The sequence below is a fragment of the Apis florea genome, unplaced genomic scaffold, assembly GCF_048593485.1.
Source record: "Apis florea isolate Af1SG1 unplaced genomic scaffold, ASM4859348v1 contig_3496_pilon, whole genome shotgun sequence".
Taxonomy (NCBI): Eukaryota; Metazoa; Arthropoda; class Insecta; order Hymenoptera; family Apidae; genus Apis; species Apis florea.
The window spans coordinates 5,638,907-5,653,977 of NW_028256773.1; the positions used below are offsets into that span (position 1 = coordinate 5,638,907).

Here is a 15,071-nt window from a genome sequence, read left to right on the forward strand (position 1 = left end):
CATGATACGTTGAAATAATTTTTAATATTTCTATCGATAATTCTCCCTCTTTGACCGATTATTGTTTATTTACGTTTATTTGCGAAATATTAATAATAATAATTAATAATAAAAAATATAAATTATCACTATAAACATTTAATATTACAAAAAAAAAAAAACTCGCATAAATTTATAAATATATATGCTCGATCGTTGAATCCCAATCGAAGTTCGTTATATAATATTCCCCAATAGAAGACAGAGTTCTTTCCTCCCTTCTTTTTAACCAATGAAACTGCGAAATTTTAATTCAATCTTGCCTGACAAAAAACAATTTTAAATTTTATCTCCCTTCGACCGAATTTCACAATTATCCATCGAAAATAATTCGTTGTTTATTCCGTTCAAAGAATTCCGTTCGAATATCGCCCAATTTTTTTTAAATTCTCCCACTCGTGATCCGAGAGGGAATATATATATTTTTATTCATCGATTCTCTCTCTGTCGAACACGATTTACACGAATCTCTAAAAGAATCACCGATTATAAAATTACAAAATTCTTAAGAATTTCTTCTCCAACTACTATCCCTTTTTGAATTTCATGGAAAGAAAGCTTCTTCAAATCTCCTCGGAGGCGGTTGGTCGATTCAGTCTCCAACTCTCATATTCGCTTATATAAAATTGGTTTCTCGAAAAAAAAAAAGAAACATTGTCCGCGCCTGTTAACGTTGTTCTACTTGTGGACAGTATACCAGTTAACTGCTGGGCGCTGACAATTAGAGAACACGATCTGTACACAACTAACCGATTATGGTAGCAAAGTATCGTCGCGAAATTCTATTTGGAAGTGAAGTTAAGTGATCGTGTGTCTTCAGTTGGATCCCCCTTCCTGCCTAATTGGGCGGGTCACAGTTTCTTGGTGGGGCACGCCAGTGACCAATAACATCGCGAACAGTGCCTGCTTCGCAACACGGTCCAAGGACAAAGAAATTCCACGCCTGGGCGGTTGCTTAGTACACAAAGATCGCATGACAAACGAACGGTACGGCGTCTTTCCTAATCCCTCGAACAAAGAGCGGTTATGCAAAGTCAAGTGTGTTATTTGAGAATCGAGCCGTGCCAATACGCATATAAACAGCGCTTCAGAAGTGTCACTCCCTGTTCTATTAGCGGCCCGTGGAAAGGATCTTCACAGGGAACTTTCCCGAACAAATGTCTGTTTACAATCTCGTGGGCAATAGGTCAGGCTCGCGAACGAAAAGAAAAAGCGAATTCTGGTGGATAGCCTTCCTCCTCCACAGGTGCAACAGTGGGGCGCAAGTGTTAGGATTGAAGGAAGAAGGGACAGAGGCGGACAGATTGCCGGGTATCGGGCTGGCATTACGATGTCACAGCGACGTCCAATTAGCGTTCGTTAGGCGGTGCCAGCCACCGAGCACGAGCCTCAACGAAAGAGTAATTAGCGGTATTAGCTGAAACGAGGACGATCGAGAGAGAGAGAGAGAGAGAGAGAGAGAAGTCTTGGGCCGCGTGGAAGTCGAATAATGGAGCTAATAGAACGGGTAAGCTACTTATAACTATGGCGTGATACTTAATCGGCCACTTCGAAGAGGGCGTCGATCGTTTCTTTTAATTCTCTTTTATTTCTCTTTTATTTCGTGCCTGTGCTATTTTTCCAGATTTTCCTTTCGAACGATTTAACGGAATAAATGATCGTGTGATGTTCAATAATGTTTTCGTGCAAAGTGTTGAAATTTTCGCTATTTTATTTTTTTATTATCGATCGAGACATCGATGCTGTGAGCATAAGTTTATGTCGAAAGATTAGATACATTTTAAAGGAGGTTGAGATTTTATTTGTCCAATTTATTTTATTTTATTTTATTTTTTTGGAAAATAAATTAATTGAAGATTGATTTGGAGAGTTATTTTCTTGTTATCGATCGACGCCGCAAGTAACGTTTATGTCGAAAGATAGGTTAGGTCAGGTTAGATACATTTTAAAGGAGGTTGAGATTTCGTCCATGTTTCCTATTGTTGTAATTTATTAAATTGGGTTATGAAAAGTTATGTAAAGTTTTCTTACAAATTACTGATCCTTTACTTGGATCTCTAAACTAAATTATTCGACATTCAGCATAATTTATTTTCCAATAGATGATTAAATTCGAAGATTTTAATAATAATATACTATCGAATTGAATTTTATATTTTTCTTAACCACCATATATAATCGTTTTGTACAATAATTTGTACAATAGAAATCGAATTGCCGAAAAGACGGATAAAACGAGAAGTTTTGAAACTCGAGATAACGTAATATCGTAATTATCCATTGAATGAAAAAAATGGAAAGCACCTCGTGGCACGTGTTTGAAAAGTTTCAGGCCATCAGCATACGCGCAACATCTCATAACATGCAAATTTTTAGGAACGGTGCAAGCAAATTTTGACTAACAAGGACCATACAGGAATGATTTATAATTCAAAAACAAGAATTTAGAAATGGGCTACACTTCGCCCTCTCTCTAGAAATGAAAATGTTTTTTACATTTAATAATACGACATTTTCATAAACAACGCTTCCTCCAACTCTTGTGATAAATATCTTCTGGTATTTTCCTAGTTTCATCGTTTACAGATCGTTATTCAAAAGTTTGGACTTGCTCTATAAAACCTGGAAAAACTTGAAGGAAAAAATCACGTTTGAGAGATTCTTAAAATTTTTTAATATTCATTCGCATCCATTTCAAATGATATTCAAATTTTAGTAATTTGAGTAAATGAAAAAGTTGAAAATTTTTTTCGATAAAAATAAAAATTTTCGTTTCGAAGGAATTGGAATTCTTGTCCACGAAAGCGAATGGATAGAAAGACAAATGAATATGAATTTCTTCCCCAATTTTATTATTTATACGAACTTTTCCTTCTCGTGTCATTTTTTTCAGATTTCGAAATTTCGAAATTATATTTTTTCTTGGATCGATTCGTTCGTTTTGCTTGTCATATTCCATGGGAATATATCGACGAAAGAACAAAAACGACCTCCTTTTTTACATTTCTGGAATGTAATTTGGAAGATGTACACCATCGAATTTAATTTGGACGATCATTGTTTCTTCTATAAGAGTAATGATAATTTCTCAATTTTTCATTGTTAAGATGAAGAAATTACCCGAAAAACAACTTCGTTAAAAATTCCTTTGGTAAAAAATTATTATGGAAAAATAAATTTCGAAGAATTTCAAGAATTTGCAACAACCATCTTGCCATGACTAGACTCTTCAATGACAGAGTTTCGTATGTTCGAAAAACAAAATCTGTTTAGCCTAGGCCCAGTGATCCATCTTTTCTGTGATATGACCCTTCCATGAGTCTTCGATCTAACTAACTACCTCTTTTTTCCTATTCGAATAATAATTCGATTCTTCTTCTTCCTATTCCCCTTTTTACCAATTTCCTGCAACCTTTCGAAATGCATGCGAGAGAATGAACGTCGAGAGAGCGTTGAATCGACTCGTTACGGTCTCGCGTCGAGGCGAATAGCGCGGAATCGTTTAATTTCCTTTGCAAATGGGGACGAGAAACTGGCCCGTTCTTATTCCTATCCCTCGCAAGTATTCCCTCGCGGATGCACCGTGGGTCGCGAAGAATCCTGTTTTATCGGTCGCTCGAGGAAATGCGCGGACCGGCGCTAAAAAAAACCTTGAATCGCAAATGCGAGGGCGAAGAAATGCTGGTGGATGATACGACGTCGAACTCGAGATCGAATTGAACTTTTGGATCGGTTTTTTTAATCGATTCTACGTATTATTATTAACTTGGTTAACTCGTGAAAATTGTTATTGCACTCGATTAATGAGAGGTGTTATTTCTTTGGAATTATTCGGAAAATATTGAGAGTGGGAAAGTGCCTATTGTCTAATTAATTGTATTTTCAGTAATCAGATTTCAGAAATGGGAATTTCGTGTACAATAAGTTCATTAATGGGGAATTTCAAATTTATTTGAATTAATAAATCTAAAACTTCTTTAATATTTTAAGGGGAATAAATCATAATTTTTCTTAAGAAACAAGGAAAAGAAAATGATCGATAGATCGTCGTTATTTTAAAACCGATTGAAAATTTTTTAACGGCTTTGTTTTTAAGATTTGAAAAATATTCATCGTACACGTTAAACGTGAACGAACGTTTTATGGAATCTTTTATTGTGCGATGAAACGACGAGCAAGAGAGATAAACCTTGAAATTATTCGAGATGCGAATATCTCTTGAGTTGATATTAACACAGATTACTCAATTATATAAAAGTTTTGTGATTTTCTTAGAGGTAAGAGAGAAATATAATTATCTTAAAATACAAAGAAGAAAAGTTTTGATTTTCACCGTGTAATTGTATAGAAATTGAAAAGCAATTATTTAAAATATAACCTCAATTTTTCTCCAATTTACGATTAACATTCGAAGAAAAAAATTAATCTCAAATTCCAATAACGATCTTCATTACCATAAACACCGATTAAACTTAATTTCTTCTGATCAAGAAAAACCGAATTTTCCTCCAATTTCCGATAATTCATATCCACATTCCTAAAAATTTCACTTCATACTTATCGTACTTCAATCGAACGATAATTTTCCTCCAATTACAATTCCTAAATCGCGATTAACTTCCATCCACAATCGAGCAACGAAGCGTTGCTCAGCGATACTTGGAGAGCAAAAAAAAAAAAAAGTTCGTTTCCATCGAACATTAGAATTTTCTCTCTCTCTCTCTTTCTCTCAATCACGAGATGAATGCTCCGTTACAATGGACGTGGAACCATATTATGCATCGTACCATGCGTTTAATTATACGGTTGCACAGTATAATCCACCAGGCTTTAACGAGAAGACAATCGCAGCCCTCCTCCTCCTCCTCTTTCCTCTCCTTCTCGTGCCTGAATAGTTGGCGCGATTCGCGTCATTCGTGAATTTCTACGTATTACGGTATAAAACTTTCCCTTCCGACCGACAGGCGGCAATACGATCGTTAGTGTTTTAGTCCGCCGGATGATACCGATGAAACTGAAGCGCAGAACGGAAACCGAGCCACAAGTTGTTTGAAATCGTGACGTGACTCTAAGCCTGCTCCTACTAACGTTTTGAATAGCAGGCCGCCGCAAATCGATATCCGCACCCGTGGTGGTATTATAACCATTGTTGCTTGAAGACTTGACGACTCGATGCGTAAATTCCAGTTTGTATCGCGTTTCTAACGGTAGCGTCCACGTATCCGTGTTAAAATCGATTCGATTTATCGCCGTAACGCGATAACGAAACATCCTGTTTATTAATAAACGGCACGAAGAAGTCTGGGTGGGAACGTTTGTGCTGTTTTTTAGGAGAGGGGGGGAGGAGGAGGGAGTATTGAAATATAATGCGGATAGAACAGGAAAATGTTGGGTATGGTTTGGACTTGGATTTCGCGGAGGAAAAATTGTGGGGAAAAAAGTGAAGAAAATTTGAAATAAAATTTCACGATAAAGTGCAAGATTCTTTGTGCGAATTGGTTGATCGAGGCAGATATGAACGAATATAAAGTTTCTCTTGTGGATTTGTGTTGTGTTTTTTTTACAGAGAAAACATCGAAATCTTCATGAATTGAAAACGATCTTGTTCGTTCTTTTTCAATGTTTCCACCGCGAAACCCAAAACTCAAATGAAACGAGTACAATGGAAGATTTTTTACGGTGAATCGAGACAATTTTATACACGTTCAATAACGTTAATCAGCGAACATTGTATATTGTTTAAAATTTTCGTATTTTATTTATTTATTTATTTATTTTTCTTCAATTAAATAGCATCGTGTTCGAAGCGACGATAATACAAGGAGGGCGGGTAAGTTAACGAGTCACGTGTTTTGGGCAAAGTGGTCTCTCGATATTCACGGTTACAATGAAGTCAAGTCCTATTACAACTTTCGCATAGATGAGTATTGCATCGGTCACGTTTGGATTTTGCTAACGGAGTTCCTATTGTTACGGATCACTATTGTTATCGACGTGACCATCGTGTGGAGGGTTAACAGAATCCCTGGCTCGCCTTATGGCTTGGTATAATATCCAGCAGAAACGTTGTTCCAACGACATTTCTGCATATATTCGGTCCTTCCCCCCCCCCTCCCAATTAAAATACGAACTAGCGCGTCTTTTTCTATCGTCTGAAATAATCCCTCGATCTTACAATTGATACTCTTCATAGAAAACGTTTCAAAAATAGATTTACATAGATTCGATCATTTTTATTATATAATTATATATGCAATATGTTCTGCATGATGATCAATAATAATAATTTTTGTTCGCCCACGAAATCTAAAATCCCTCTCTCTCGCAAGGATCTGGTGTCGAAGGCAGACTTTGTACATTCGATTTCGAGGCGCGAACGTGCGAACCGCGTTTCGCAAATTCGCTTCGACTCTCGAGATAATAAATCAACCGGTTAATACCTTCGCGCGGCCTCGCCAAGCCCCTCTGCCCCCCGGCTCATTGTCGGTCACGCGCGTGCGTGCAAGAGTGGTAAACGCGTGTACACGGGCTACACGGGGGCACGTAGCACGGAGGGCGTGAATTATGCGCTTCGCCCCCGTGTCCACCGTCACCCAGTAAATTTACATCAAACGAGTACGGTTTGCTGTGTTGCCCTACTCCTCCATCTTGTAATTCTCTCTCTTTCTCTCGTCTTCTTTCTCGCGCGTACGTGGTCTACGTTGAAAAGTGTTGCCATGCAAAGATGCGTGTATATCATTGGATCGTTGTTTCGTGTTTTCACCTTTTTTTAAACCGATGCACAGTGGTTCTAACTTTGTGGATTATTTTTTTTTTTTTTTTCCATAAGTTTCGAGTTTATCATCGGAGATTTAATTTTTAGGAAATGATACGACTGGTTTTTATTATTATTTTATTAAAAATATGATTAAATATATATATATATAAGTTTAAGTTTAATTTTCCAAAAAATAAAAAGCTTATCGATAATTTATAATAATATTCAAATTAAAATAAATGTTTCGAGATCTTGTTATCGATCAATTCTCCATCTGTGTGTTATAATCTGTACGCTATATATTATTTTTTTATTCGAACCACATATAACGTACAATTTATCCCTATTTCCTTTATTAAATGTATTTCTTTCTCACTGTATATTTCACAAATTCCATGTTACTCTAATAAAAAAGACACACAGATCAAGATGATTGGTATTTTTTTGAGAGGGGATGATTTTAATTTTATGCGAAGGAGAAGAATTTGATGTAAAATTGAAACGAACGAATAAATATCTGTAAAATACTCTCGAGTCTTTTTCTAACCCAAGCTTATTATTATTGTACGTTTTTTCGAGAAAACGTACGTTTAATAAAGTATAGAAATACTTCCAACGCAATTCCCTTTCATCCTACGAATATCATCTTTCTCGAAACTATTTTAAGGATTTACCTCGCCTCGGTCCTTGGATCCTAAGTTTATATAGATAGTAAGACGCGTGGAAGAAGTGGTATGGACATTGTACGTGGCGTGACGTAGATCCTGTCCGCTCCCCTTTTCTTGATGAAACTGCAGGTGGTGACCTTTGGCGGGACGGAATTTCTTATTGAGATATTGTCGAGAGGAATAAATCTGGCTAGGAGATACGTTTGGCAAGACACTTTTGCCTGGCAGTTCTTCTTTTGTGCTAAGAGAAGGAGGATGCAGTGAGCTTGAAACGGATTTAAATGTATTTCCGTGTAGAAAAATTTGATAATATCTGAAGAATATCTAATTTTTCTACATCAATTCGAAAATATATCGATTCTCACATAAGAGAAAGTTATTCCTTCGCGAAAAATAATTTAACGAGGTTTATACTTCAAGATAAAATATTAATTAACGATAAAATATTAATCGTAACGAATAGTAGGATGTCGAGTTTTAGTTATCGATGTATATATATATATATAGAAGTCGCAATACCATACAGTGTGTACCACATTTACTCTATCAATTAAGATCATGATAATGATAATATCTACGAAGCTCGTTGATGCCGTAACTATCCTATTAATTGTTACTGCAACGTAAAGCATACCTATTAGGATAACGATCGTAAACTCTGCTCAATTACCGATAATGAATACTGAAAGACGATAAAACAAATCCTTCCCCTCTCCAATTCTTATCCAATTTGGATCAATTTGACATTCGAAACGATTATTTCTATAAAAAGGAGTTCGTAGACTCGTGTTACATTACCAATGCTTCGAAATAATTTCGAAAATTTTGTTCGACCATTATCTTGGTCCTTCGATGAGAATTTCCTTCGAAATAAAGGAATAAATTACTTGCTTATAATTTTTTTTATAATTGGCACGGTTAAAGAGGTACGTAAATTCGCGAATCTTGGACGATAGTTTCTGTAGGTGTATCGACTGTAGGTAAATTGTCATTCGAGTAAACGAAGATATAAATTTCGTAATTGGCATCTAGTAGCAGAATTACCGCTCGTTCGCTTATCAGTTACAGTGATCGATGTCTCTCCGCGCTCGAATGCGCACGCACACAAAGTGTCACCATATTGGCAGCTCGTAAATCTCTAACGATCGAGAGAAACCGCACGTCTACGCGGTTTCTGGCCGGTCAGTGGTGGATACATCGGTGGTCAGAAATGCTATACCCTAGCCATTCATATCCGTTCGCAGGAGCATGAGAAAATCTGGTAACAAGCCTTGTCGAAACTGGAAATTCGAAAACCGCCAAAATTCACCATCCATTATCCCATTGCCTTGAGACAAACGTGGGTCTAGGATGAGGATAGGATGTTCTGGTTTCGATATCATCGGACGTATTGGATATTGAAGTGTGAAACCTGTTACCTCTGCTTTTAAGTTGTATTTGGCTTCGTATAGTCCAGACGAAATTGATTCTGTAATGTAAATTTAATTCGTGAAAAATTGTATACTGATATATTGTACTTACACAATTCTTGATTAAGTTTTTCCTTTTCACAGAGAAGTCGTACACTCGATACTCGTACCCGATGAAAATTATCTAAATTGAATTAATCGGGAGAGATTTAAAGTTTCTCGAGAAATTGATTCTTTCGGCTAAATAGATCGTACTTCAAGCGACATTTAGTCGATGATATCCAATTGAACCATTGTCGAGAACTTGCTTTAACTTCTTTCCTACTTTGTTTCTCTCTTCATTCCCTCATTGATTGTGGTATCAGATCTCGATTGAAACTTGAGATCCTTCGAAACGAAAATTTCTAAATCTGTTTTTTTTTTTTTTTAACAATATCTTTCTACCTCATCGTTCTCTTTATCCGTCTTATCTGTATAGAATAAATCTACCTGTCACGGGTATACATGGAATACAGTTTAAATTAAAAACCCGTGTAAATTATCGACGAAGGAGAACGAAGGAGAATCGATCGATATCATTCAAGAATGAATGTCCTTGCTGACACGAGACATTCTAATTACACCTTCTCCACTTACTTAACTATGTTTCTCTGCTGGCACAAATAACCTACCGATAAATTTCGGCTCTCTCTGCTCTTCTTCCCCCCGCCATTTCCCCTTCTCTTGACGACTGCTCCTCGTACGAAACGTACGCGAGAATATACATAGCGCGCGGCTCGAAAAAAAAAAACGTGCCTTGGAACTCGTACATTTAATTAAAATGCTAATTTTAAGCTTGGCTGCCGGCATTGCATCCGCTTTTTTTTTTCGTTTTTTTTTTTTTTTTTTTCATCTCTATTGTTTCTTCGAAGAAGTGATATACGAGTTGTATGTAAAATAATTCGGTGAAAAAAAAATTCATGGCGAACGATCGAAAAATTTTCTCGACTTTTCTCGATCGTGTTGAATGAATAAATAATAATACGTGAAGAATATATTACAAAATATAGATAAAGATGATAAAGATGTTGAAAAATGTTGTGCATTATCAATTATTAATTCGTGAATCCGAAAAATTTTTCCACTCGACTGTACCGAGATATTTTCATCATCCGATACTACGTTATGCAGATCGTTTTAACGACAAAGTTTCGATTTTTCTTGGAAATTGCTTGGAAAGCGTCGTACATGAGGTTAAAATTTTACCGTAGTTGTTCGAAAGTTCGAAACTCTTCGGGGGGGCGGGGGCGGTGGGAACTTTTCATCCGATTTCGGATGTGTAAAATTTCTTATCGAAGGGATTAACGAACTAGCACAATGAATACGTTATATCGTTATTATCTTGTTATTCAGAAAAAAATGTTCGTTCAAAACGAAACTGTAATCCGACCCAATTAAATTCTTCGAAATCGACTAGAATTTGGAAAACTCTAATTTTAATTTTAATAGTGGAAATTTTTAAGGTTGCAAGGTTATACAAGGTTCTGTTTCGAAAATCGATCGAGAACAATTCATCATTAAATTCACAGTCAAAGTTCTGTTTTCATCTTCGTGGATCTAAGAAGAATTGCTAAAATAATAAAAAACTATTCTCCGGTATTCTCAGCGAATGTTTCCGAAACAATTCTGATTTCGAACGTTCTCGTGATCTTCGAAGACAAATCGTTCGATAATTCGTTCTTTATTTCGTTCGTCGCTTCTCGAAAGTGATAATCCTGATCACCTTTCGAGGGCAAACTACAAGGTAAATGGAGGATGGCCGTTAGTGTCCAAGTTAGCAGCTCCTTTACCGTCTACAGAGTGTGCTCGTTGTAATTAGTTTTGGCCTACGGCCAATGTTTGGCGGCGCCCTCTCACGTGTTGCCACGCGGAATGTGCGGATTGCGAATTCCTCGTTTCTTTCGTCTCGTTTCTCCAAGGTAATAATCTCGCCGTTCGTTCGTTTACTTGCACCACTTTATTTATTATACTCGAGCAAAAATTAAATTCTTGCTTATAATTACAATTTTCCGTTGAAATTGCCGCCCTCCCTTTTATAATTCCATAACGAATATATAGAAATTATTGTCAATTATTGTCATTTTTTAGATGCCTCGGTTGAGTAAGGAAATTATTAAATAAATAGAATAAATATAATAATAAATATATTTGAAAATTGAAAAAGTTACCTACTTTTTACCCGTTTAATTTCATCGTGTGTGGCGGAGGAAGAATCTTGAACAAAGAGGAAATCAAAGCGTAAGTTGAACCGTGTTTTTTCCCGTTTTTTTTTTTTTTTTTTTTTAAAGTTTATATTTTTGATTCGGTTCAAAAGAAGGGAAACAAAAAAAAAAAAAAAAAGAAAAAGAGAAGCATTGTGGCGCATCGGCAATAACAAATTGTGGAGAGTCGTACCGCACAAATTCCTATGGAAACTGCGCGTGCACCACCGGTTCGCGTGTACCGACCGTGTCACAATCGGTGTTGCTCTTTCGACCATTTCTCCTTCGTACTCGCTTTTTCGAACGAGGTGTATCGAGGTGTGCGAACCCAAACGGGTTGAAGAGGAAAATTCACGATCCGAAAAAACTCTGTGGAAAAAAACCCGGCAAAGGAATCGCGGCAAGGATGATGACACCGATGATCAAAGTTGTAATGTAACACGGTATTAAAAATATTCTTACCTTCGTATAGTATATTATAATTTTACTATTCATTAATCATATATAATTTTCATACGTTAAATAAAATATATATAATTATTTAACATATGAAAGAAAAGTAGCAAACTCGATGAGACGATCCTTGTTGTTATAAATAATTATCGTTATTAACATATATTGCACGTTTCATAAAGTTTGCATGCTGTGTCAACGAAGATTCGAAGCGCAGAGCGATTGAACAATTGAAAATTGTTAATGATGACTCGAATAAAGAGAGGATGGAACATTTCGATTTACTTTGAATTTTTTTTTTTTAAATTCTTATTATATTCCTCGCCATCGCTTTTAAGATTCGCTTAAATCGAAGCGCGAATGACGTTGGAAATATCGTAATGGGACAACGTCGCGTGCACGATTCCTTCGTGCACACGTATGAAAGACGTTGGAAGACATTTTCTTCTCCCACCACGCTTCTTCTCTCGAGTTGTACCGGTGTTGATTTACGCGCTTAATTGGACAAAATTATTTTTCTTCTCTTTTTGAGCTTACACGGAGATTTAATTTTTAGAGAGCAATATTAGTTTTTGTTATAATTTGTTATTTCTTAAAAAAATGTATAACTAAATATAAGGAAAATTAGCATTTAATTGGTAGAGAATAAGAAAAGAAAATGCATAATAATAAATATATAAAAAATATAAATATAGAAATATTGGAGGAATAAAAAAAGTGATCAATTGAAGTTAGGAACATTATCGTTTCTTATTTCTCTCCAAATATATTTAATAAATAAACGATGAATATATATATATATATATATATATATATATATGGATTATTGTAATACAAGATAGCTTAAAATTAATCCATAAACATCAGTGACTACTAAACAAAATTAATTTCAATATAATTTTGCAAATCAAATATTTTTAATAAATTTATAATAATATTTCTCAATTATTGAAATCTAGTAACCGATCAATTAATCGATTAGTTCTCTGCCTATACACTTTTTAAAAAAAACGATTTAAAATTTCATCACATTGAAAAATTACCCTTTATAAATTCGAAAATACACATCGTTCGAACCACTGTGCGCCGTCTCTCTCGACTCGTGCCTTGTCTTCGGCCGAAGTTGAGAAAGTGGCATCGATCGACCCATTGAATCGGTCGAAACGATTCGAAAACTCGTTTACTTATTATTTCATTATTCTCCTCCGTCGTTTGTGTTCACAATTTAATTATCATCGATACTTTATCGATAATATTGTTCGAAATGGCAATCGTTTGCTCCATCGTTGCCGCTAGATTCGAATCCAGTGATTAATATCTGATTTAACGATGCGGAATCGTACGTGATTTTACCGATAGAGGGTTTACTGGTCGATAACGAATGGATGCTACATCCATTCCTTTCGATTATCTTCATACACGCGCGAATAATACGAAACGTACGAGCCGGTCATTCGTTCGATCAACGCGCTATTTTATTATTAATTCATCTTGCTATTATATCTAATTGCAGGAGGAGGAAGATTGTACAACACGATGGAATTTGGATATTTTAAAAAAAAACCGTTTATAAATCGATATCCTCCTCTTCGAAAACGTGTAAATAAAATTGATAAAATTATTGAAGTAGTGGAGGATGTGTATAACGAAACGAATGTTTACTTTCGCATCGATATTATTATATCATCTCCTTGTTCCTATTCCAACCTCGAATATTGAAATGCTTTCTGTAATATTAATACGTTTCATTTATTTATGACTTCCATTTGCATTTCATAATCCGGAATAAAAGCGGAGAATTTATGAAAATTTATGAATCGGGTCGTCGTCGCCCCGTAAAACACAACATCATCAAATGTGAAAAAGATAAGCTATTAATATATCCGCACGAATTTCGCACGGTAATTTATTAAATGTTTATTATTATGCGTCGTTCAAAATTATTATTTATTATTGAAACGTTACCTTTTTTTTTTTTTTATAGTGTTTTTTTCGATCTCGCAAAAAATAAAATCGAGCATCGAAGATCGGGGAAAGCGTTTCAGAATCGTAATTTCTCCGTTAAAGAAGAAGTTATTTCGATACTTGCTTTGTCAATAAAGGATAAATAAATGAATACCACGAGAATGAGAGAACAGGACACTTCCATTAGACACGCATTAAACGTTAAAAAAATTTATCGAAGATAAATTCATCATTGGTGCTTGACTGTATCATCGAATTCGGATTACCTGTTTCAAAAAAGAACAATCTTTTATCGGATACGCATCCTCCATTATTAAAATTTATCAAAAATAAATCATTGGTGTCTGACTATATCTATAAAATAAAAGAAATTTATCAAAGATAATTTGGGCATTAATTTCTTGAAAGCATAAAAACTTATATTCGAGAATTATTAACAGTGCCTTTTATACGATAAACTGTTAAATTTTCGTAATGCATCGACGGAACACAATGGAGAGAATATAAATAGTAGCTGTTTCGAAACTAGTCGTATATTCAAATAATCACGATATACATCCTGTCCCAGTGCTCTCGAGCAAATTTTCACCGATTGCGCCGATAAAATTGCCTCGTCGTCGTCCTCGTTCTCCTCGAAGGAAGGGGGAGAGGGGTTATTGCATTTTCTGAGAACGTGCTCGTCGAAGCCGGAAGTCGACGAGAGTCGATGAGAGCCGATGAGGCAGAGGTAATACCGGTCGTTCTTTCGAATTACCAACCCTCCTACTCCCGTTCGGAAATATGCCATCGTCTACGATTCTTTTATGCTCGATAAAGAAAGAGAGAAAGAAAAAGGAGCGTGGTGCAGATCCGTCGTCCGTTACCAAAACCTGCAGCTTCGACGAAACGACTTGTTGAGCATTCGCGAATCGTGCGTGCGCGCGATAAAATTATAAATTTCGAATTTTTAATTCGATTCAATTCTCTGTAGCCCCGCGTTTCCTCCAATTTTGTTTTGACGAAGAAGAATAATAAGAGAGAATTTTTGAATTGACAGGTAAACTCGCAGAGAGGAATTTCTCCGTTTGTTTTTATTATTTTCAAATGCAGGCAGAACGTGCGTTGAAAATGTAAGTGTTCGCGTCGCGGTTAGGTTACGACATCCCCTCTCCTTTGCCCCAATTACAATTGCGCCTGCGCAGACCACGGCCAAACGTTGTAACACGTTCCAAAGCTAAATTTCATAGCGATTCTTTAACCTTGAGATTAAATTAAATCGTTATATGGTGTTGTTACATATAGTGTATTGTATTATTTATTATTTATTAATTGGATTAACTGTTTCGAAAAGTTAATATATACCTTCGAATATCGATCGAATTAAATTTTATTTAATTACTTAAAAAGTTCTCTTTTAAGTTCGCCTGTTTCTCCAAGCGAGTATCAACAAAATATTGAATCGAAAAAGAAAATGACAAGCTCGATTTGAATGGACTCGGTTAGATTCAGCAGCATCGATAGACGCTAAATTCTATTAAATACGTCGATGATGAATATCTCT

General features: G+C 35.7%; 1 protein-coding gene and 1 long non-coding RNA gene across 10 annotated transcripts in view; both read left to right on the top strand.

Moving 5' to 3' along the window:
- LOC147656818 (furin-like) overlaps positions 1–15,071 on the top strand; it is a 292,983-nt gene that overhangs the window by 273,362 nt on the left and 4,550 nt on the right. Inside the window, exon 5 of one of the 9 annotated variants that reach the window (XR_015293693.1) lies at positions 13,080–13,165. The exons of 7 other annotated variants lie outside the window; for them this stretch is intronic. The gene's annotated coding sequence lies outside the window, so the exon portion shown is untranslated. Of the gene's footprint in view, positions 1–13,079; positions 13,166–15,071 lie in introns of those variants that run through there. One more of the 9 variants, XM_086913344.1, reaches the window with a different exon arrangement.
- Positions 13,180–13,916, top strand: LOC147656822 (uncharacterized). The gene is made up of 2 exons (XR_015293699.1): positions 13,180–13,467; positions 13,551–13,916. It is a non-coding gene; the product is annotated as an uncharacterized LOC147656822 (long non-coding RNA).